This window comes from Numenius arquata, chromosome 2, assembly GCF_964106895.1.
Source record: "Numenius arquata chromosome 2, bNumArq3.hap1.1, whole genome shotgun sequence".
Lineage (NCBI taxonomy): Eukaryota > Metazoa > Chordata > Aves > Charadriiformes > Scolopacidae > Numenius > Numenius arquata.
The window spans coordinates 3735117-3757069 of NC_133577.1; the positions used below are offsets into that span (position 1 = coordinate 3735117).

Consider the following 21953-nt stretch of genomic DNA (forward strand, 5'->3'; position numbering starts at 1 on the left):
AATTTAATTTTATTTATATTCACTACACAGAGCATAATCTTTCAGTCATTTCAATTCCTTGGTAATGTTGGTCAATGCAAGATGCAGAAGTAGTGTGAGCAGGGGTAGGACAACTCATCTGTGAGTACCCAGCTATTGCTTCACTGAGAGAAGCAGCACTTCTCATCCCTGCCTGGGAAAACCAGGGCTCTTAGTATATTGTGTATCTTAAAAGTGCTCAGACATTGTTAGTGTATGTTTGAATTATCTTTGGGCTTCTGTGGTCCTTGCCCACCACAGGACCTGCCATCACTTTGCAAATTCAGGGTGTTGGGACGTGCTGGGTGACTGTCAGACTTCCAGCAACTGGTTAAAGTCACTGGTTGAACTTTCCTGACCTGGGGATTGCGATCTGAGCCCCAGAGCAAAATGTGACACAGTGCTACCGGTGGCAACCACATGAACGGCAAAGGAATTGGAAAGGAATGTATAAATGCCTGTAAATTTAACAGCAAGGAGATAACAAAAATAGCCTGCAAGGGAGTCTATGCTAAAGGGACAAAGAAAAAGGAGCTTTATTAGGATTTAAATAAAATAGTTGCATTTATATTTGTAATTATTTCTAATTACATTGTTATAGTTTATATTTTATATTTTATAATTATATTTTATATTTCTAAATACATTATATTTTTAATTATTTTTAATCATATTTTGTATGTATAATGAGAAGATTCTTTTTCTGGCCAAGTCCCTCTGTAACTTGGTTGAGACAATCTGCTTCTGAAGGTACACGCTTCCTCTCAACGAAGGGCTGTTTCAATTTCATGAATTATTCTGAATTTATTTTTTGAACAGCTGCCTGTGCTGTTGACACTCAGTACGCTAATTTGAATGAATATTTCTCTTGTTTGCATATTAACACACACTGCAGGCATTTTTCTAGGGACTTGATCGTGTGCTTATATCTCAAGTGTTTTACTTTAGATCTAACGTTACTTTAATAACAACATAGTGAACATAAAACTATAGCAATGACGTTTGCATTGGATTGTTTATGAGATAGTGCCTGGGAGTTTGGGGTTTACGGGAGCCTTCACTGTCCCTCACGCTGAGCTGTTGCCCCATCGCGTGTCTCCGTGACACACCGTGACTCCCAGGCCCATGGGGTATCACGGGAGGAACAGTGAAGAAACAATCCAAGAGGAGGAAAATTAGTGGTGCTGAAACAGAGTAAACGGATAGGTTGAAAAATGTTTTGCAATAAAAATCAAGCAAAACATAATATTTAGAAGATTCTTTGTGTTTGCTACTTTTTTTAGTGCTTCAGATAACACCTATTGCAATAGTAAAGACAGCGTTAAGTTATTGTCATGGGGAAATTTTCATTGTTGCTACTGAAAACTGATGTCAATGAACAACCGTGTATGCAACCATATTGTTTTTTCATATCTAGAACACAAATGAAGAATAAAACCCACCATCTGTAGAACCATGCTTGTACTCCAGTATCTATGAGTGATGTTGCATGGCATTCAGTTGAGGTATTTAGGGAAAATTCTTAGCATTAGCCTAATCCTTTTTCTGCTGGAGTCAGTGGGTATTTTGCCAATGGCTTCAATAGAAGTCACATTCACATTATTTTTTTTTCTCTGAAATGCTTTTAAAGTAGCATAAAAGTACAGAAGAATCTCTTGACGCAAGGTATTCTGGAAAACTGTCATTGAATACTTGCCGGCTGTAACGGGAATGTTCTTTGGATTGTGTCAGACACATCAAGTAGGTCTGAGTGACTGTGATGTTTCTAGGTGGCTTTAAAAATGGAGTTTTGAAACCTCCCACACAGCCCTGGATTCTGCATTAGCACACAAATGAGCAAAATCGTTTTTTCTCTGGTGAAAGTACAAAAAATTTAGATTACCAGAAGGTGCAATTAAATTCTTGCAGGAAATCCTGAAGATCCCAAGGAGATACCTACACTGCAAGAGAAGAGTTTTCGATTTTTATTTGAAAGTGGTGAATTTTTTTCACCTTTAATTAGCTAACAGCAATGTATTCCAGAGATTAATACGGAAGTTGAAATACCTTCTGTGTAGTTACGTACTGCCAATAAGCGTGGAAATGGTGTATGTGTTCTTTGATGCATTAGGAAAACACAGTTAACATACAGTTAGCAGATTTGCAAAATGAAAATTAATGTATGAATTATTTAGCTAACGCTGCGCCTTGCCCCAGAATCTGGTGTTTATTATTGTGAGCTTTAGCAGGAAACAGAAGCAGTATCAACTGGGAGAACATTTCTTTACCGAGCTGAGAAACAGCGTGGCTTTCTCGTTGCAAAGTGGGGGAACCTGGCTCTTTGCTTTCTTTGTTCCTGGTTAGACTGCTCCCAAGCTATTTTAGCTGAACATTTTACGTACTAATGGAGCCTGGGGAAGTGCAGTTGGCAGCTGTTCATGGGATAATAATGAAACACACTGTTTAGTACTCCATACTGCCGCTGTAAAATGTGGGAAGTATTTTATGGCGATCATGGTGAGCGGAGCTGGATCCCCTTTAAGGGCTGGAAGCGCGGGACGGGCGAGCGAGGAAGTTGCGTTTCGCGTGAGAGTAACTGGTGCTCGTTTGCTTTTTTGCAGGTAAAGAAACCGTGTACGGAGTCAGATGGTTCAGAGCCGCAGAATCCCAGGTACGGTAGCGGGGGGCAAACGCCGGCTGTCCCTAGGGTGGTGACGGGGCAGGAGGCAGAGCTGTGATGGGAAAATGTAGCATCAGAGCACGAGAGACCCGTTTTGCAAGTGGTTGAATCATTTTTAATGGTTTTCACTCTTGAAGACTTTTATTCCCTTTTCCCAATGAAAGATGCGAGCTACTATCTAGGTTGTCAAGTTTATGTGATTCCATAACGTCATAACTGCCATTATTGTCATCCTCAATTACCATAATTTTCATCCTCAATTAAAAATAAAATAATCCTATTAAATACTGTAGGGAAATCTGTGTAAACAAATGTCACTTTCTTTCTTTATCCTTTTTCTGCATACCTGCGTCTTGAAGTTTACTGATAATATAACTTAATTGGGAAAATTCACCTTTATCAAAACTTCTTTGTTTTCAGTTATACAAAACATGCTACAGTGTTCCTAATTTGGGAAGGGGCCACACATTTCTTTATAAAGAAACTCTTCTAATTAGGCTTTGCTAATCTCATGTACATGGAAAAAATGGATTTAATTGCCATGTTTTGCACTTATATGGATGTGTATGTATAGTTTTGAGCAGGTGAAGTAGTAATTGTGCCATCAAGTGTGCATCTTCTTGATTAATAAGCTGTTGAGCAGCAGTGGATGATTTTCTTCAAGTTTTGTGGCTTGAAATGCTTTTGTATTTGTCTTGCTTCTGTTTGGAAGACCTATTTCAGTTTCACAAAAACTCAGGACCTTTACTTGGGAGGGGAGAGCCACAAAACAAATCTGATGTCACGCTAATGTTGTGATTAAAACTCAGAAAAGTTAAGTAATTCAAGGTTTACGTCCAAATCCCAACCTTAACTATGTCTTTGTGCCACTGTTGCAGCAGGATCCTTTGGCATATTCAAGGCCAGTTTAATACCTGTGGCTTGAGCTGTTCTGTGCACCATCTGAACTTCTTTGATAAGCTTTTCATGTCAGTTATTTATACATCCTTTCATTTAGTTTGGTAAGATCTGAATGTACGTAAGGGAATACAAAATTCAATGTCCGGGTCTTCAGTGGAGGTGTGTTTTGCCTTTCAGTCCTTGTTTAGTGGTTTCTAAATGAAAAATGTGTCTGCTGTGCTGCTGCTTTGGATTAAAATTTATTACAAATGTCGAGCTCTTTACAAGTTCTTTGACAGCATGGAGACCCCCAGCTTAGCAAAACGCTTGTGTATGTGTATAGTTTCAAGTGTCTGCCTTGTCCAAATGAGACTGCTATATCTCAAGTCTTTAAAAACTGTGAAGAAGTCCATAGTCTGATGTATTTTCATCAGACTATGATATTGCAACCAACCTGAGGACCCAGAATACAATGCACCGTCATTACCTCTACACATCAGGAAATTTCTTATGAGCTGTAGTTAAATCACAGAATCACAGAATGATATGGAGTTGGAAGGGACCTCTGGAGACCACCTAGTCCAAGCCCATGCCAGAGCAGGGTCACTCAGAGCAGGTCCCACAGGAACGTGTCCAGGTGGGTTTGGAATGTCTCCAGAGACGGAGACTCCACCACCTTTCTGGGCAGCCTGTTCCAGGGCTCTGCCACCCTCAAAGGAAAGAAGTTCCTCCTCATGTTTAGATGGAACTTCCTATGCTCAAGTTTGTGCCCGTTCCCTCTTGTCCTGTCCCTGGGCACCACTGAAAAAAAACTGGCCCCATCCTCCTGACACCCACCCTTTTCTCCCAAGTGAAGAAGGGTTACATATAGTCATCCTGGAGGCTAAATCTGATAGTTTCATTTTTTTAAGGTGCATTTTCAAACAAAAAATGCTTTTCATTTTGAGCTCTGTGGCCTCAGTTGGAGGACATATCAGATAGAGTTGGGATGAGTGCTCCTGGCCTGAGCGTGTGCGATGCTGTGAATACAGCCCGGAGCAGGATTTTTTGATCAGATCTCGATTCGCGATGCGACTTTGGTCTTGCCGGGGAAGCTCTGACAGCCCTTTGGCTGGAGCAGCGCTAGAGGGCACCGCGCGGCACGTAAAACTTCAGAGCCTGGAGCAAGGTAATTCTTCTCTAAACAAGGCCTAAGTGAAAACATTGCACATAAAATGAAACATCAGCATAAAAATGAATGCTGGAGACACACAGCCTTATAGAATAGCTCCTGGCTTGGGACCTGAGGCCAATATCATTCATTTATTTAGCTAGCTTTATAGTCTGTTGGTTTTGGATTTGAAACTATTACAATAAATGCAGATGGAAAGTGTTTTTACAGTAGGGAAGTAATTAAATTGGGTGTGGGAACTTTGTCAGGAGAATTCTTGGAGTGACATGTGTGTATCAGCAGATTCTTTGTCTTGCTTGGCCTTGGTTTGTCTTTTAGGAAGAAACATTCAAACTGCAGATGTGACTAGTAAATTTTTTTAAGGGAATTTACTAACCTATGCAGCATATAAAAAAAAATGCTTTCCAGAAGTGTCCAGCTATACATACAGTAAAAATCAGCCACTGCCAGCATTTACTTATAGAAAATGGTTGTTATCTCGACAGACGGGTAAACTGCAGAGATGGAGAGGGAACTGTAGTTAAGAGCTGAAGTCGTGGTGGACAGGTGAGTTGTAAACACAAAGGGAGACATGCAGAACTTTAGTATCTCTGTCACAAATTCTGATTCACAGACGACCTTGTCTCACAAATTCTGTCAAAGATTCTTGGCAGTTATTTTGGAAAAATCCCTATGAACTGGTTGCGAATACTTCCTTTTATTACCAAATGTTTAGGTATTATATCTAAATGGTGGTATTGTACCTAATCGTGGTGGTATTGTGACTATTTTTACATAGATAATCAAATAAGTCATTTTAATTCTAATAAGGGAGCATTTTGTTGCCTTAAAACTTAAAACTTTTAAGGGACACTTATAGCCTCATACCCTAAGACTTTGCTGTGGAAATGAGTTAAACACTAGAATATGTCTGATTCTGAAGTCTGGTAAAATGATAAATACCAAGTCCCAGACTCCTGCTCACACTCAGTTACAGCGTGTTGGGTTTGGCCACACATCCCAGGGCAGCATCTTTCTTTGAGACAACAGACTGCTTGATAAACACATCTCTGCTACCCCCAAATCTCCCCTTCCCCTTCCCCTTCCCCTTCCCCTTCCCCTTCCCCTTCCCCTTCCCCTTCCCCTTCCCCTTCCCCTTCCCCTTCCCCTTCCCCTTCCCCTTCCCCTTCCCCTTCCCCTTCCCCTTCCCCTTCCCCTTCCCCTTCCCCTTCCCCTTCCCCTTCCCCTTCCCCTTCCCCTCCCACCAGAGATTCCACTGTAAGACCAAAGTCGCATCAAGACTCAAGATCTGACAACAGTTATTGGGTTTGATGGGTTATAAAATGAAATAGGAAAGAGAGAAATGAAGGGAGGGAAAGGAAGTCCCTGCAAATGGAAATTTAGCAGGGTCTGCTGCTGCTTCCTTAAAGTATCTCATTATAGGAAAAAAATCATGCTTTTTCACTCTTTGGAGAGGATAGAAGAGTCTGCAGAAAAATGAGATTTTTCTGGTAGCTGAGACACAATTTCTTTCTTTACTGGAAGGGTAAAGGAAAATAGCCACATATTTCATATACTTTCCCTCTTTAAAGCATGATCTTTATATTGTGAAGATGATATCTATGGGGAAAAAAGGGAAAACTCAAAGGTTTTGACAAGTAGTTTTGTAAGCTTAGGGTGAAAGCTGACAAATTAACTTGCGAAAATACGTAGTGGTCTGAAAAAAACCTTGCTTGTGTATTCACAGAAGGGCAATGGATCTTTGTATTGGGAAGTTAAAACTAATCCCTGTGGAGTAAGAAGTCCTCCGTTCTTGTTGCATAATTGTTACTACAAACCCGTGGATCCAGTATCATAGACTCATAGAATGGTTAGAGTTGGAAGGGACCTTAAAGATCATCCAGTTCCAACCCCCTGCCCTGGGCAGGGACACCTCCCACCAGACCAGGTTGCTCAAAGCCCCATCCAGCCTGGCCTTGAACCCCTCCAGGGATGGGGCATCCACAGCTTCTCTGGGCAACCTGTTCCAGTGTCTCACCACCCTCACAGGAAGAATTTCTTTCTAGTATCTAATCTAAATCTCCCCTCTTTCAATTTAAAACCATTATCCCTCGTCCTTTCGTTACACTGCCTGACAGAGTCCCTTTTCCTTTATATAATTTTTTCTTTAAATTTATAAAAGAAAAAAAAAAAAAGGAAAACAAGCCACTCTTAAGCAAATTCTCCCTTTTAAAACTTCATCAGATGCTGTGAGAAGTGTTATCCAAGGCATCATAGCTATTGCGTTAGTACCAGCTAGACAAAGTTTTTTCTTATGGATTACTGAACTGAATTTACCGATGGTGATGACTGGTAAATACTGAATCATACGCACAGACACAGTTGCCAGATAAACAGGCTGTCCAAAAAAGCACAGAGGGATTTTTTTTCTTTGTGTTTAAAAAAGGCCTCCAATATTTCAATTTAATATGGGTTTCAGTGAGACTCTTAGCACAGATTGCAGCTGTTCATCAGATGATTGCTGTTCTGTTCTCCCACACGCACCCTGCTTAAAAGTGCACCACATAGTAAGATTTAGAAGATAGGAATTCCCGGTTCTGTTTCTTCATCTTAAAAGTCTCTCTTAAAACTTCTGAAGGAGAGATGGACTTTCACGTTTTCTCACTGGTCTCCTTTTGATACCTATTCATGGTTTTTTCAGTGGTCAGGATGTAGAACCCACGCCCATGTCCAGAGAAATTACTGTCATTAAGGCATTTGCAAGTTAATAGATGGTCTTGAATACCAGTGAGAGCTACCTCCATTTTGAACCAAGGTTTGTTTCCTCTGCAATTTTGGGGTCAGAGTTGTGACTACAGTGTTCACTGTACTTACTGTACCTGAGCTACACTAATACTGCGGGAGTGTTTCCATGGGCATCCATGTATTTAACAAAAATGAAAAGGAAAATAACATGCATCTTCTGCATCTTATCCTGGACAACCAGATCATCCAAAGTGTTTAATTCTCAGCAGTTTGGGCTGTGTAAAATACACCTGAGATTTCTCTTTCAGTGACTAATTCTCTCAACAAGACCTTCTCAGTCTCAGGATGATGGTGATGGTTGATTCTTTCAGTCAGATATTGGCTTTATTTTAATACCATGTAATTGTCTGTTTTTACCTTATCTAGCGTTATAACTCCTCAACCCAAATCCAAGCTTTTTGGGTCATCTGACAGATTCTGTGATGAAGCTGTCGTGCCTTTCCCATGACTGTTTGAACACAGTTGACCCTCTGCATCCCCATTCCCAGGAGAATGAGACCAACAGCACCTTCTCTTTCAGTTGCAGTTCAAGAGATGAACAACAAATGTTTATCGTTACATGGGGAAGGGTAGCTTTACTGTTGAGCTGCCAAGCAAGAAAAGCCAGCAATAGCTATGGAAATTGTCATTAAAGTTTCAGCGATTGCAATAGAAAAAAATAAATATTGGTTGTGCAGTAAAAAGGGGCGAGCTCAGACTGCCAGGCTTTCTTATGTGTGTTCAGCCACATTACACTCACTCATTTTCTCATCCATGTCTTAAAAAGTTTTCTTAGAAGGAAAGAGTTTGTTGTCTGTGAACCATATGTAGCTTATCTTGGTTAAGAGGTATTAAATGCTCTTCTGAGACAGGAGTAGTGTAGCTCGACTGTATCTCACACTGAATAACCTGCAGATCATAATGGCGTGATAAGTGGGCTTCATTGTAGGAAATGAGATATTGAGAGGACGGTGATTCAGCCTCTGAAGGTGAGATTCATCTCACCCTGAAGCAGGTGTGTAAGGTAGGCACTTCAGAGATGCCGTTTATCTGATCTGCTTTCTATTGACTGTGAAGACAACTTAACTCTATCCCTCTTCTCCTGAGCAACCACGCAGGCTCCACCAGCAATCACCTGTTGCACTGCTGACTTACTACAAGAAGACCAACTAATATGAACAAAGGCAATCCAAGCATTTATTTTTCTTTTACAGATTCTGCTTTTACTGCAAAACTCTTCAGTTCCAGAAGGGAATACATGAATGAAATTATTCTTTAGCCAGGAAAAACCACTTTGTGACTAGCTGCTAGTGTTTCTTGTGTCTGGGGCAAACTGTAAAAAGGAACAGATACAGCAACACAAATTTGCTGTGAAAAGACAGAATAAATAAAGTAAAATTGCAAGATTGCCACAAGTAATTTTGGGAACTGGAAGAAGAAAATCCAGTCAACAGCAGGGACAGTGTATGTCTGTCAGGATAGAGTGTTCATGTCAGTGAGGCCACTATAGTTATAAACACTTCACCTGGGAGGAATGTTTGGCAGGATCAAGCCCAGACTTCTCGGTCAAGACAGTGGCTGGCAAAGAAAGGTATCACAATCTTCCAATTTTAAAATAACTACATTGTGGAATAAGGTTTCTTATAAAGGCTACATTCTGGGACATGTGGGTTTAGCTTGCAGTCGAGAGAATATTTTATACAAATCTGTTACTTGTTAAAGGTTTGGTGCACATATTTAGTCTGTGTGCCACTTTGGCGGCTTGAGTCAATCAAATTAATATAGTTAGTGAGATGACTCTGCAGATACACCTAGCAATGACATAGAATCATAGAATTGTCTAGGTTGGACGGGACCTTTAAGATCATCTAGTCCAACCATCAACAGAACTCTGATAAAAAACCATCACTAAACCATGTCTCTAAGCACTATGTCAACCCGTCTTTTAAATACCTCCAGGGATGGTGCCTCAACCACTTCCCTGGACAGCCCATTCCAATGCTTAATAACCCTTTCAGTGTAAACTTTTTCCTAATATCCAATCTGAACCTCCCCTGGCGCAACTTGAGGCCATTTTCTCTTATCCCATCGCCTGTTCTTTGGGAGAAGAGACCGACCCCGACCTCTACACACCCTCCTTTCAGGGAGTTGTAGAGAGCGAGAAGGTCTCCCCTCAGCCTCCTTTTCTCCAGGCTGAACACCTCCAGCTCCCTCAGCCGCTCCTCACAAGACTTGTGCTCCAGACCCCTCACCAGCTCCGTTGCCCTTCTCTGGACCCACTCCAGCCCCTCAATGTCTTTTTTTTGTGATAAGGGGCCCAAAACTGGACAGAGCCCTCGAGGTGGGGCCTCACCAATGCCCAGTACAGGGAGGTGAACATCTCTTGAGTCCTACTCACCACGCTATTCCTGATGCAGGCCAGGATGGTGTTGGCCTTCTTGGCCACCTGGGCACACCGCTGGCTCATGTTCAGCCGACAGTCGACCAACACCCCCAGGTCCTTTTCTGCCAGGCAGCTCCAGCCACTCTGCCCCGAGCCTGTAGCGCTGCATGGGGCTGGTGTGACCCAAGGGCAGGACCCGGCACTTGGCCTTGTTGAACATTCAGCATCCTAGACAATTGCACGATGGTTGCTACAAGGAGTGTGTTGCCTCACTGTGTCCGTTGTCTTTTCAGGCATGTAGTTTTTGAGCAGCACAAGTCTTGCCTATTTTTAGAGCAGTCTGTGTGGTATCTCTTTTTCTGCTGTCTGCTGATGCTCTCACTCGTTAACGTTAGAAATTCCCTCTTCTGATTACCGGAGGCCTATTGAAGCTGGTCGCTGTCTGCCCCTTGGTTTTTGTTGGCTCTGGATCAAGCCCCCAAAGAGTTCTAAAAATATATTTGGTATGTTTACAGAAATTACAATAATCTATTTAGAGTGCAAACACGTGGTAACTGATGACATCACAGGGAAGTATTTGAATGGTTTATATTAACAGATCCCTGTGGCTTTAACAATAAAATTAATGTATTTTTTATATTTCAGGTCTGTTACATATTTCTGGATGATGTTTGCTTTTTTTTTTTAATCAGGCATAAAATATTTTCTATTATATTAGTAATAATTTCTCTGGGTGATCCCAAGGCAGATCATGTCAGTGTTAAGACATCCATTAACCTGAATCAGTGCTGGGTCAGACTTTGGAATAAATGAAAGCAACAAAACCCAAGAAATTTTGAACACTTTTTGGAAATTTGTATTACCTTACTGGAAAAAATATAAACAGGATTTTAACAGAGGTGTTAATAGAAGTAATTTGGAGATTTTGGAGTTACCCATAAGTGGAAGTACATTGTCTTTTTGTCTAACGTCCCATACTATGAAAGATAAGAGCTTTCCAGTATGGATTTGTGCTACTGGAATGCAAGAACCAACCACTGCTAATATGTTTTTAAACCTACTTTAAAAACAGAAAAAAACCGGTACACATGGAAGAGAGGTGAAGGTCTCTGAGAAAGACAGAAACATGCTATTCTAACAGGTCTGGGTTTATTGTTATCTGTTGGTAGGAATATGTCCTATTTACGAAATGGAGGAGATGATAAAAAATACTGTGCAAGTGCATGCTGCAATGTAGAAGTTTAAATTTACAGGATTTAGTTTATTTGCTGTCCCTTTAGAAATGAGCTGTCATTCCTGTTAGCTTAGGTGTATTTTAAAAATTATTAAAATCCTATTGAATAATGGCATGAGCCATCTACTCCTGAAATATTTCATGACTGCTTATTTTTTCCCAGTTTTCACTAAAAAATGCACAAATATATGCATTAAAAAGCAGGTGGTTTGCAGGTATTGATATTTGATATATATTTATTCATTGGATGTGACCTTATGTTGTACATATCTTAAGTAAATGTCCTAAACATTTGGCTGTTGTGAAAGCCATTCCACTTGGTGCAAGTATTACATATTTCTTGGAGTGGGGATTTGAACCAAAGTATCCTGTAACCAGCAGACATAAATCTAGTCCCTTTTGCTGTCCTGGACTGATCTGTGAGAAAATTTTCTATCGTCTTGAGTAATTCCTAGGCTACACACTGCTATTATTTGGACAATGGTGGTGACTCCCTGGATATTGCTGTGTCTACATCTCTGTTTTAATCTCTTCCCATCATTCTGCCTTTCACGTGCCCTTCTCCAGAGAAAGGAAGATTTTTAATGTGAATTTTTGTGGTCAGTTGGGAGGAGGATTGGAACCACCTCATATATTTGTATAATTAATAATTTTGACGTATTTGTGACTTTCAGTTGTGAGTTTTGAGCCTGCTCAAGAATGCAAGTTATTTAGCAGGCCCCAGCTACGAAACCACTCTCACACATGCTGAACTACTGTTACCTGTATTCTGTTATTGTAGGCAGTGGGACGGTGAGTCCCCTTCAACCTAAAGAGCGTGTTAGTGCTCTTTGTAAGGTCTGGGAAAAGCGGATAAAAATGAAGCTCTGGAGCTGTAGCTAAGTATTAATGACAGTTAAGAACCAAGAAACCCCCCAGGAGCTAAAACTGGAAAAGGGACTAGTGAAGACCTGAAAAGAAGGCAACAAAAAATTCATATATAAGGAGCACACTAAACATAACATGCTGATGGTAATAATTTTCAACCAGGAATGGCAACCTGTAACCAAAAATGTACAGAGACAATTTAAGATTAATATGATAATCAAAGATTCTTGAAAGCACATTGAAATAATCGATGTAATCCATCAGTCAGCATTTCAGAACGACTCGTTAGGAGCACAGGTACAGCAGTGCGTGGTGCAGTTCCTCCATCAGTGTCCCCCATCCCCTTTGTCATCCCTTTTATACGTGGGTGCTGTTGCACAGGGTAACTCGGGCAACTACGGCAGTTATTTTTACACCAGGCAGAAATTATAATAATATATGTTCTACCGCCTTTACTACTGGTTAAACAGGTGGCACAATGTAACGCGTAGGCTGATGGCAGCAGATAAATGCAGTTTTGAGTCCATTTGCAAGGTTGTTGTCACTCTTCCCCGTCCACTTTCTCTAGCTGGAGCTGCAGGTGTATGGAGGGAATGGGACCAAAGCCATCCCAGGGGTTTAGCGTGCACTTGGTTGTTACTCCTTGATTTTGGTTGGATCAGATACTGGTGTGGGTGAGCATGCACCATCCTCCCCTCCTGTCTGCCACACAGCTTGCTTCTCTCAGATCATGGTGTGGGCACCAATAGCCCAACATATAGCCTGAGCTACAACCGGTTGCATAGATAGATGATATTTAAGTTCACTTTTTTGTGTGTTCTTCACACTGCATTGTAGACCAGCCAGCAAAGTGCCCTTGGATTGCCAGCAGTTCCAAGATGCCAGTCTGGCAGTCAGTGGCCTGGCTGAAATTAATTTCTGTGTAAGGTAAGGGTATTGGTCGTTCAAATGATTGGCCTTTAAAAGATGAGTGTTGACTCTCTGAGCATTCGTTATACTTCCCTCTCCCTCCCTCTTCTTCCTCCCTACCTAGCCCCATTTTGACTAGTTTATATTGAATCTGCCGATCTACTAAGTCATGGTACTCTTTGGTGTACCTAGTTTCTTGGATTTCAAAGAGAGGGAGAAGGAGTGCATGTATTTCTGCGTTAAATGATGTAGTAATGAGAATTTAACATCTTTGAACCTTCAGGATTGTCTCAGGATAGGGTAAATGCTATTCTTGAGTAAAAGAAGATAACCTAAGACTATACCTGCAAGTACTTTTACGGAATCCAGTAGTTTCTTACAACTTTGTCCTAAAATTGAACTGGATTTTGAGCCATAAAATGACAACGTTCGTTCTTCAAATGCAGCGCATGCAATCACAATGAGAAGGAGCTCTCTTTCTTTCTTTCTTTCTCCCTCGGTCTATTTTTTGATCTGCCATATCGCATTACAGCAGTACACAGGAGAACTAATTCAGACTCCGTTCCAGCTTCTTTGACCTCTTGGATACGCCAAATATATTTTACCATTGGTGCGTCTGAATAGTAAAAGTATTTGGTTCCACCTACTTTGCACTTCAAATCCAGTTGAATACATTCCTAGAAGAATGCAGACATTAAAAAAAACATTGGCCATTTAGATCCATATCCCCTATTCTGAGGTACAGGTAATTTTTTGAATAAATCACTTTTTTCCCTCAAATATTTTTAAGTGTAAGTTGTTGGCTAGATACTTCACAACCTGTTCAGACACATTTTAAATACCATCACTCTGTGTACTCAGTAAGCCTTTAACTAATGCTATGCAGTTAGTATTCTGTGCTAGTATTTAGCATGCCAAAAATCACCTCTTTCCCATCCTCCTAGATCCTGATCAGTCATTAGGAAAAAAAAAAAAAAAGGGATACAAGAATAGCATGAAGCAAAAAAATCCATATAAAAGGAGACTACATGCAAATAAACTAACTGCAAGTTTTCTTTCAGTTTTCTAACATCTGCATCTTTCACATGGGACATACATACTTCTTAAAGCTGTTTTCCTCTTTAATATTTCAGACTTGATGTCCTCTATTTTTTGTTAAGATATCCTTATTCTGTGCCTCAGCTCTCTCCGCACACAGCCCAGTCTGAGCACCCGGCCGTCTTTGTCCTCCTCTGGGAACAGAAGTCGGAGGATCCAGATGACAAGTAGGGAAAGAGACTCCTCCGTAAGCAGCATCTGGCTCTTTGGCAGATTTGTCAGGCACTTCTGCTAATGGGTTTGGATTTGCACAGGGGTCTTTTATGTGGTTACATTGCAGATGGTCTGTCTGTTCTATCTTCTCCTTCTGAATGCTTTTATTTAAAAAAAAAAAGAAGGCAAAAAACTTTCATCTGATCCTCAGAATTTACACACTCCTTTCCAGCTGATAAGGTTCTTTATGAGTCTCACAAGATGCCTGTGCAGGCTCCTTTCTGTTAGAAATCGCAAAGCTTTCCATATATCCAAACGTGTGCCTTGAGTTTTGTTGGCAATTCTGGACTTAGTTCTCCAGTTGAGCTGCCAAGTGATATAATTTACTGTGATCCGAGTCCGTATTACTGTCAAATTTCTTTGGGAATTACTTTATGTCATTTGTAGAGCAGAGGGTAACTTTACCTCCCCTTGAAGCATAAAATATACTTGCCTTCCACTAGCCTTCCACCTTTGAAAAACCTAAGTTCAAATCTGGATTTGTTTAAAGGTGAAAATGAGTATGATGGTCTCAATCGAATTCATAGGGGATTCTTGTCTGTCATTTGAGAGAGGCCCAGGACCGAAGCAGCAAGTCTGTGGGAAGGGATGTTTGGCAGATTTGGCATACCCAGTGCCCAAATAAATAAAGCAATTGCACGGGTCGACTTTTCAGCAGAATTATTTATTGTGTGGCATGAGCGCAGAAGAGGGGAAGGGAGGGAGGACATCCTGTTTGGTGAATTTCATTTTAGTTCTGTTTCAATTTACAGCTGAATCTCTGTCACTTTAATTTTTAAGGGGTTTGGCGATCTTATTTGCTTTTCAGTGTAGAAGTAATTGGCAGGTGACTAGACATAAGATCATGTTTTATTCCTATGTTATTTCAGGCTTATGTCTTATTTTCCTTCTAATTATGTAAATTAAATTAAATAGAAAAAAAAATCCCGTGCTTTCAGAGATGCAGTGCTTTTCATGACTTTCTCAAAATAGTGCTAGAGAAGCATATTCATCCCCCTTAGCATTTCATTATTATACCATGTTTCCCAACAGTAATGTTTTAAAATCTGCTGAGAAGCAAATATAATTGAATTATAAAAAGCAGGCATGTTGTTACTAACATCTCCTAGTGCCCTGCCTGGCAAACCAGGTTCTCAAGCACTGGGGAACCTGTGCTAAAATGCAGTAAAGTTGTAAAGTCTGCAGTATTAATGTGTGTCAACTTAAAAACCAGCAACATGGCAAGGGTTTGTTTTTGGTTTTGTTTTTTTTTTCTCCCTGCCCTGCTTTTTCCCCAGGACTTTGACGAAAGTGGGTATTTAACGATTTTTAAAGGCTAGGTGGTCTCTCAGAAGTCATCGTGAGGTCAAACCATTTGGGGTAAGCCGGGCTTTGTTAGCAGAGTTTCCACTGGGCAGGCTGGTGTCTGGTGCTGCCGTGTGTGACAGCGAGGGGCTGGAGCTGTGTCCCCCCCACCGTGTCCCTGTCCGGGCAGGGAGGTGTCCCCCCGCCTGGCTGGGGTGTTAGCACGAAGGCTGAGCTGGAACTGGAGGTGTTACACATTTGCAGCTGGTACCTGCCCCTTCTTGGGGCTCAAGGGGATAATTCGGGGGGATATTGTGCCCTAGAGACCTCAGCGACACCTATTTATTGGCTCTTAGAAAAATCACCTACTTCACCCCAAATTAAAAAGGTACATAAAAACTGCCGTGTGTGCTTTAAGGCTCAGATTATAAAATGACCTGGGGAAATCAAACAGCAAAGCAAAATGAAATGCAGTCGTTTGATATCAGTTGTAAAGGTCAGCCAGCACGAGTATGTTTATCAGGGCATCATGCTCTCTCTGGCTCAGAATAATAGAATTTGTTTTGTATGTACTTAGTTTTTAAAAGTAAATGCAACAATTTCCCGGCTCTTTCAGGTGTAGAGGTGATAAGGTCTCCTGGACAACGCAAAAAGGGATGTGTGCAGCACGTCTAACATACCTTGCCATCCAGAATGGTTATGCCCAGCTACACCTTATTACTTAACAGGAACGATCAGATGCTGAAGCAGTTAAAGCATCAGGCAGTCAGAAAGTTGCATATATTTATTTTATATTCTAAACCTTGCTCGTTGTTGTGACTGCGATTAGAGAACAGAAATAATTGCTTTTGACACAAACTGTTTTGGAGCCAAGCATAATGTGCTCCACATGAGGTAAACTACGGAATATTTGTCTTGGGAGCCAAGGTTCAGATCAGGTTTAACTTCTAAGGGGAACTTCACTGTTAAAAGTGAGATGCGTTAATGTTTCCCATGTTAAGACTGCTTGCCAATAACTCTGTATTTTATATTTATGGCGAAAAAAAAAGAGAAGATTCAAAATGTTTGCATTTAAATATAAGATCTGAACGGAGCATGAAAACTACAAGTTTTTGGCAACTCCTGTATTCTGCCCAGTCTGTCATCATAACTCATCCTTTCTGGAGATGGATGAAGTTCTTGCAGGCCCCTGTACTGGTGGCTAAAGAAATTACATTGAAATGAGGTATGATCACTCTAATGCAGCACACCTGAGCGAGCTTCTTTTCCCTTGGGCAATCCCTGATGAAGAAGACCCACATTTCAATAACTAGTTTGAAATTTAACAGACATTTCAATTCAGGGTAAGTCGGACACAACCTATCCTTTGCTCTCTTGTTATGCAAATGTGAATTCAGAGAAGCTGTGGCTGCCCCATCCCTGGAGGGGTTCAAGACCAGGTTGGATGGGGCTTTGAGCAACCTGGTCTGGTGGGAGGTGTCCCTGCCCAGGGCAGGGGTTTGGAACTGGATGATCTTTAAGGTCCCTTCCAACCCAAACCATTCTGTGATTCTATGATTCATACTTACATCATGCAGTCCAGGCTCCTTTGAAGCCAAGAGCAAAATACCCAGCCTTTCATGCTTGATTTCCCTGTTTTCAATTTGTTTAAATATTGTCTTACATGAATAAAGTTGACATTATTATATTGCAATTAACAATGTTGTTACTATATTGCAATTAATAAATGCAGATATGGATCAGACACCAATATCTGGACGCAGGTATCCCAGCTGTCCCATCTCCACTGTTGGTGGTGTTTATGTGGCACGTCAAGGGGATGGAATACGTTCCCCTTGCTGAGAGTGTGCCTCCATCTACTGCACAGAGAAGTCCAGAAGGAAGAGTACCAGAGAGGTATCTCAGATCTAAAGGGAAGAGCTCCCCAGTTGCAAAAGCAGGTCTCCAGCACGCTAGCAAAGGGTTTGAGGAATTATGTCCCTTTTTCTCTGGAAAAGGTAGTTGGAAGATAAGGTAGTGATGAAGTTATCCCTAGAAATTCCTCTTTCTCAGGTGTGGGTGAGTACCAGGGATTTGAAGGACCTTCTGTGCTTTGATGCTTCTTTCCATCTCAGTTTGCCATTAACGTGGTTTGGAAGAGGGCATTTCCTCCCATTCAAGAGTGAAGGTGTCAGAGCATCCCCATGCTCATTGTCCATAGGAAACCAGGGCTTCAAACAGCCCTTTCAAAACTCCTCTCGTCATTCCACCTAAAAACAGACTGTCATGCCATGAGGAGTGCTGTCTTGTGTTTCTCCTGAGATGTTTTGAAGCAGTGTGGCTTTGAAGATTATGTCTTACAAAGGACAGATTAACAACAGGCTAGTAACTGGCAGAGCTGATCATCTCCACGCTCCTCTGTATATATGAGAAATAGTCTTTGTTGCACAAATTAGACTTCAAAACACCAAAGAAAGACTCAGTGAGATGCTCCAGTCGTTGGGTTTGTTACCTGTTCCTTACCTCCAACCAGGTCACCCATCAGAGGTGCAGAAAGGACTCTGAAATTCCCAGCAGATGTTTCAGGTGGGACTCTGAGCGGTTGTTCTGCGGGAGTTGTGGCGTAGGAGGGAAGGCCACGGGCTCACCCTTTGCGTTTCAGCCATCTCCACAGAAGTGTTTGTTATTTGTTTATGACACAGCTCATCATGTTGCAAGAAGCACATGATTTGCAAGTGCCGATCACATCTGGAAGCGATCAGAAGTGGAAATGGGAGCTGTTGGGTGAACTACTCTTTGAAAATGTGGCCCTGTGATCCAAAAACCTGCATTTAGATCTTACGTATCTGTAAACCGGTAGTCTGTATTTCATGTAAGTTGGATACCTGACAGCTCCCTGTGGGGCTGCGGTGTCATTATCGCTTTTGATTTATTTAAATCCTCACGTAACGACTTCAAAACCGACTTTAGTCACCTTTTTTTTAAGTAGCAGGTTAAACATGAGTTTAACCTCCAGCGTAACTTTGCATATTTTCTGTTGACACTGGGACCAGGAACCACGTAATGCAGCCGTGGCCGAGCTGGTGGCAGTGCCTGAAACATGCTCATGTCCAGCCCGGGTTCAGGATGGGCCAACCTGTACGTGGACTAAGAGAACTGAGCTCCCTACCCTTCTGTCTGCTCTTCCACCAGTCCCTGGTCCTCACCACTTACTAGTTTAGATGTTTTCTGTCTGGTTCCTGCAGTGGTTTTCTCCAACCAGCTGTCTTTTTTTTTTTTCCTTTGAGAAGACCGGAAATATCTTTTCAGACACCACATTAACTTCTTGCCAGACACTTCCTCCAGTGCCTGGAGCGTAGACCCTGAGCTAAAATCGTATCGCGTCAAACCTGTGGCTGTCACATTGGGATAGCCCAGAAAAGAGATCTCAAAGGCTGGGATCCAGCTGGCCAGGAGGTATCGCTCTGTGTAGCTTTGCTTTTTGTGTGTGCATCCATTTATTGCATCAGAATATAATAATTTCCCATGTAAAACTATCATTCGCCTTCATCAAATGAAACCAGTCCCAGACTGCAGGGTGGAAAGGTGAGCTGGAAGGGGAGCCGTATGGAAAAAAAGGCTTCCCCTTATCTGCCTTTTCATTGAGAGCCTGCCCGTTTTGCTAGTGTAGACCTGTGTTTTGTAACTGAAGAAATCTCCTGAGCATAGAGAGAGTGAGCTGGAAATTTATGCCGAGGTAAGATATTAAATAAGTTCCCCCTCCTCTGCCCTCAATTTGTCTTGATTTTTATCTGTTGATTTTAATACTTGTTGGGTTTTGGACAAATAGACTACACGTCCAACAGGAGAATCCAGAAATGGTTCCTAGAAATTATTCTATGTGTTACCCACAAGTGTGGAAATCCAAATTAATTTTACATTGTCTTTTAATTGTGTCAGGGTAATTATATTCATTCCCAATAAAAGTCAGAAAGCAGTGAGAAAGTAATTTAATGTGGATTTGTGGCCAACAACTGCAATAGAATAGACAGTTTTCTGTGGTTTTCTGGAAACCACATTAAATGACATTAAACTGAAATAAAATGTCTCAGTCAATCAGAAAACAGGGAAACCACACAGTTACTGACTTTTAAGCAAATAATAGTTTTCAGCAATTATACAGCCTGACAATCCAAGCCTTCTAAATTCATTGCTGTGCTTGGTCACCACCAGAGCAAATGTAACCTTTTCACCTTCATTTTATTCCTCGGGCAGGAAAAGAAATTGTCAGTTTTTTCTTTTCCAGCAGGAGTAAACTTGAAGTTGGAATCAATTATTTTTCACAGTGTTTAGTCATATTTTCTCACTAACCCGTGAAGATATCCCTTTCAGTAAAGCAGTATCTGCTTATTACTATAGCAATATCTATATGCTGATTAACAAAAGCTATGGCCTTTGGCATTTGCTCGTGCGGTGAGAAAGGAGGGAAGCACAGATTTAATGAAGACAAAAAAATGTCTGACACTCGTCAGGAAGCGCAGAGAATCTCAAGGTGGCACAGGGTCAAAAAAGGAGGGTGACAGCAAAAGCTTAACTGGGGAAATGGAGAGGGGGAGGGGGCTGGGGAAGAAGCTCTGGTGCTGTTAAAAGAAACATCCTTTTTCTCTAGCAGTGAATGGCATCAGGGGACACACCACAATGCTGGCCTTTGTCACCCAACCTGCTTGCCCACCTTCTCATGCAGCCCCAGCGCTGATGCTGGCTGCCTGTCAGACAGCTCCTGTAAAGTAATACTGTCTGCAAGAGGGTTGGTTGTGGGTTTTTTTTTTTTTTTTCCTCCTGGAATTAGAGCTTGAATAGCAGAGAGAAAGACAATAGGCATGAAAGCAAAACTGAGATACAATCACAACCAGTGCCAGTTTATGCCCCAAAGGATCACCTGAGGAGTCCCGTCCTCTGCAAGACAAGCAGTATTGCTGAGAACCAAAAGGCTATTAAACAAAATCAGGCAGTCTTGAGTTTTCCTCAAATTAGTGTCGCTTTGTATTAGAAGGATCCTCATTGCACTTATTGCAGTCCCTGGGGGGAAGTGATTTCCCTTGAACTCACACACTGGGAAGCTGCATGATGATATTCAAGATTATAATTAATCATCCATGTTCATAAAGAGTCTACTACAGTCCTTACTGTACACTTAGAGTTCTACAAAGCTGATCCTCATGATATTTTTACTGTTTACTACCTTCGTGGTGTTTTTTATCATGATGGAAAAACTCTATCTTAATTCTTTGTTTCACTAAGGTTCCCTCTCTCTCTCTCTCTCTGTGTCTGACATTGGTTGTAGACTGACAGAGGAGAAGTATTTTTTTGGAGTATCAGTGTGGCATTAGTTTTCCTTCTTTCTCTTGTTATTTTTTAGTATGAAAGCTGACACCCTACTTAGAAAACCATGAGAAATAGAAATTATACAGCTACAGTCCACCTCCCATCCCCAAATGGTTGCAAAAAGTTTAGCACTTGTTTTCTGGATTGGTAAAAAAAAAAAAAAAAGGTAATAAAATAAAGCTCTGAAGAGCATTTGCTGGTGGTATCCCTATAACATGACATTTTTTACTGCTTCTTAGCACTGTATCAGATCACTTTACAAGTTAAGAAATGAGGCCTCGAGGAGAGTGGGAAGGAGGTCTTGCTAGTGTCCATCAGGATTATTTGTTTTTAGCTCTCTGGCAAGCTCCCCGGATTCGCATGTTGGAGGGTCATGGTTTTGTGAGATTATGCCTAGAATAGCAAAAGATCTGCTATTTTGGCCATTTATTAAGCTTGAGAAGATACACAGTGGGGGTGGATGAGCCTGGGAAAACAAGAAGGGCTGTTGTCTCAATAGAGACAATTTATCTCATTGGTTTCACTGTTTCTTCATTACCTTTTACAGTGGCAAAAAACTGTCAAAGGCTGCCATACACGGCATAAAAGCATCTGGAAAAGAAAACGTTATTAGTCTATATTTTAGGGTTAGTGCAATGATTGGAAATGTTACTCATTTGAGGAGCGTTCTCGGGCTGTGTGTTGTGTTACACTGTTTATGGAAGTCTTTGGTGGAAAGATGTCAGAAAGTTTTTTGTTGTATATTTATACACTCGTACACATGTATGTGTGGATATTTAGCACCAAATAATTATTATAAGTTTGCATGTAGATATGTGTTAGTGTACTGTATTTGTATGCATGTGTGTATTCCCTGGGAACCCGTCCATCATCCAGAATCCTTCTCATGCCACCTTCTTTATTACTGCCCACTGTGGTCTTTGAGGACTGTTAAAGTGTTTGTGTAACTTCTTTTTAATTGCATTATTTACAATTTGTGTAGGTGCAAGTAAACATGAAAAATCCCTGCCCGAACTGTGAAAGTAATGTGTAAAATACAGTTTCCTAAAAAAAAAAAAAGTTGGAAAAAACCTCTACAAATATGATGTTGTTATTGATTGTTTTAAACTTTGTTGCAGATTTTATGTAGGTT

The 21953-nt window shown here is 41.1% G+C and overlaps 1 protein-coding gene across 1 annotated transcript in view; it reads left to right on the top strand.

Moving 5' to 3' along the window:
* Positions 1-2624: 2624 nt before the first annotated feature.
* EYA4 (EYA transcriptional coactivator and phosphatase 4) overlaps positions 2625-21953 on the top strand; it is a 73093-nt gene continuing 53764 nt past the window's right edge. Inside the window, exon 1 of the mRNA XM_074144476.1 lies at positions 2625-2668. The gene's annotated coding sequence lies outside the window, so the exon portion shown is untranslated. The remainder of the gene's footprint in view (positions 2669-21953) is intronic.